Source organism: Scleropages formosus, chromosome 3 (assembly GCF_900964775.1).
Source record: "Scleropages formosus chromosome 3, fSclFor1.1, whole genome shotgun sequence".
Lineage (NCBI taxonomy): Eukaryota > Metazoa > Chordata > Actinopteri > Osteoglossiformes > Osteoglossidae > Scleropages > Scleropages formosus.
Genome location: NC_041808.1, coordinates 16,599,962 through 16,602,991, shown reverse-complemented (window position 1 = coordinate 16,602,991; position 3,030 = coordinate 16,599,962).

Genomic DNA, 3,030 nt, shown 5'->3' with positions numbered 1-3,030 from the left:
CCCTTCCAGCCTTGTGCCCTGTGTTGCCGGGTTAGGCTCCGGCTCGCCGCTACCCCGCTCGGTACAAGTGGTTTCTGTGTGTGTGTGTGTGTGTGTGTGTGTGTATGTGTTACAGCTCATTGGTTAAAGCACATCATTTATGTTGTGTAGTGGCCCATCAAAATGCTTGAGCAGCAAGTGGAATGTAACACTTTGAGATTCCATTGCTTCCTAACTTTTGCAAAAAATTTGGTGCCTGAGCTATCGACTAAATCTGGGCTGGCTTCCAGCACAGATATACCAATGGTAGGTGAGTCCTTACAGTAAGGTCAAAGGTCTCTCTTCCAAAGAGGCCTAAGTCCCCCCTTGTGCCTGGTGCCTTTCCAGACTTGTGCTTGGTGGATAGGCTGCTGAACTTTTACAACTGCCATATTCCCTGTCTTCATATTGTACCTTAAGAAACAAAGGTAGAGACAAGACACAACAAAAGATGGTGTTCCCATCAGCAATAGATAGATACCTGAATATGATTTTCCTACATTCAGTTGCAGAAAATTTTAACAGAGTTATAAAAATAGCCATCTAATGATCACAATTATTTCAGTATTATAGAAAATGTTTGCTGTAACAGGTCGGTCATAGAGTTAGAATCCATTCCAAAGCAATTTATGTTGGCCAAGTGTTGCCAAGCCAAGCGGCCAAGTGCCACAAGATTAGGATAAGAAACAAATGGTCACAATAATGTTCTAAAAAGAGGTATTTTAGTCTTCTTTTTCTAATGATTAGGAAAAACAGCATATTTCAGAGTTTGTAGCTAGATATTACTGTAATGGAAAAGACAGCTCACCATCAGGCATAAATGATGTTTCTTTAAAGTTTGTCTAGAATTATTTTCAAGTCTAGGAAAGCAACTGAAATTCACCAGCTTCATTCCTACCTTTATGGAGTAACCTATTTTCTTTGACAACAAAACTGGAGTCACTGCAGGATTTGTGAATTACTGCAATAATGGCACACTACCAGCCCGCAGGGTAAATTCACCTCTACAGTGAAAGTCAGCCTCAGGTACAGCCTAAGACTCCATTGTTGACATATTTAACTTATTAAATGTGACATTTGCAGAAACACATTTAACGCATGTAAGCTATTAAGGAATTCCTTTATGTTATCTCCACTTTTTTGCTTTATTTATACATTCCATTTTGAAAGAAACCCATGAGACATGCATCTAATAAAATAATAAGAGCTAGATGGGTAGATAAATAAAATATGAGGATGCTGCAATAATAATGTTTTTCATAGCAACTTACACACTTCATTATTTTACATCTTAATATGATTTCTTTTAATTTCTGCTGAAACAGTAGAAATCTCAACAATAGAGTAGTTTGCCAAGTCTGGTGCTATAACTGCAAAAAAATTATCATAACTAGATGATGGCAGCCTCACTGCCTCTTCACCCACTCCAATAATTGCTTATGTCTAGTTTTTAGTGTAGTCATTGTGTGTTGAGGTCTCGCACACACTTTGGTACATGGATTCGAATTTCACAGGCACAACTGTGACATTCAGTATTTAGCCACTTACAAAAAAACACCAGTAAGTCAGTTATTCCATTTAGTATTCATACATCTGCAGTATCCCATTTCCTCCTGTCAGTTTTTAGTTTATACTCCAATAAAATGAAAGCTGAGAAAACGTTTACTATTTTTGAAGAATGTGTGTACAATATACAAATATCACAGTTCTGGTATGATTTAATGTTGCAGAAATACACATCTGTTCAAGTGATTTAGTGTATATAGTTATAGCAAGGGTGGGATAATCACTTTCAGAAAACAAGTCTTTTTTGTCCATCCATCAATTTTCTGTTCCACATATGTTCCATTTCAAGTGAGAGGAGTGACAATTTATTAAAGGGTAGTGTTTGGTTTAAGCCACACGTTGCAGTAATAAGCCTATCTTGCAGGAACACACTCTTCAGTATCTTTACAATCTGCCAGTACCTCACACCAAACTCTATACTGGAATACCCCTCACTCTGGTCTTCCATCATCTGCTATAAAGCCTCTTCAGCTGTTACAGAACATTACAGTACAGCTGTATTTTTGACCTGCAAAAGTGTTCCCATGAGTCTCTCACCTCATCTCTCTTCATTTGCTTCCTGTTCCTGCTTCAAGTTCAAGACTCTGGTTTCATCTTACAAGACAGTCAGATGACTGTCACCTTGATACCTATGAAATCTGATCTATTCCTAAACCAGTTGATTTTCAGTCTTGGTCCTCAGTGTGACGGAATGAATCCCCTTCTACCCTCAGAGCTGTTGAATCCCCTCCAGCATATATAGCCATGTATGTTTTCTATAATTTAATTATATATGTGTTTGTATATATCTAATCTTGATGTCTGTTGTTGGAGGCACTTTCTTTTCTCTAATTTGTACATCACTTTAGAGGAAAGCATCTGCCACATGGATAAATGTAAATTTAAGACTCATTTTAAAGTGAATTCACATAGAAGCAAGAGGGTGGTAAAATGGAACCTCTTCATGACTAAAAAAAAAAAAAAAAAAGTTGTTTATATTTCAACCCCCAAGTTGTGCCAGCAGCATTTAAAGTGCAGAGAGAGAGAGTCAACGTAACACAGGGCTTCACTAACAGCAAAAAATATTATGCTCTGAGTTATACTTCTATAACACTAATTCTTTGCAAAAACTGCTGCTTTCAACCCAAGGAATTGTCCTGAGCTGAATAAATGATCCCTAAATTTATCATTATTTTCTATTTTTTTGCATTAAACCTTTTTTTCCATCCAGTTCAGTCATATCCAATTATCTATCCATCTCCCTGGAAGCATGACACACTCAGGAGGGCAGAACACATGCTCACACACCTCCTGCAATGTGCATGTGGTAAGAACACAATTTCTTTGCACTCTGGGGGCTGCAGGCATCACCAGGTGATGAAATGAAATTGAAGAAGAGCACGATTCACTTGATTCCACCCGCAGACCTGTAGTTAAACGGTTAATAGAAGTGGTTATAACTCATTT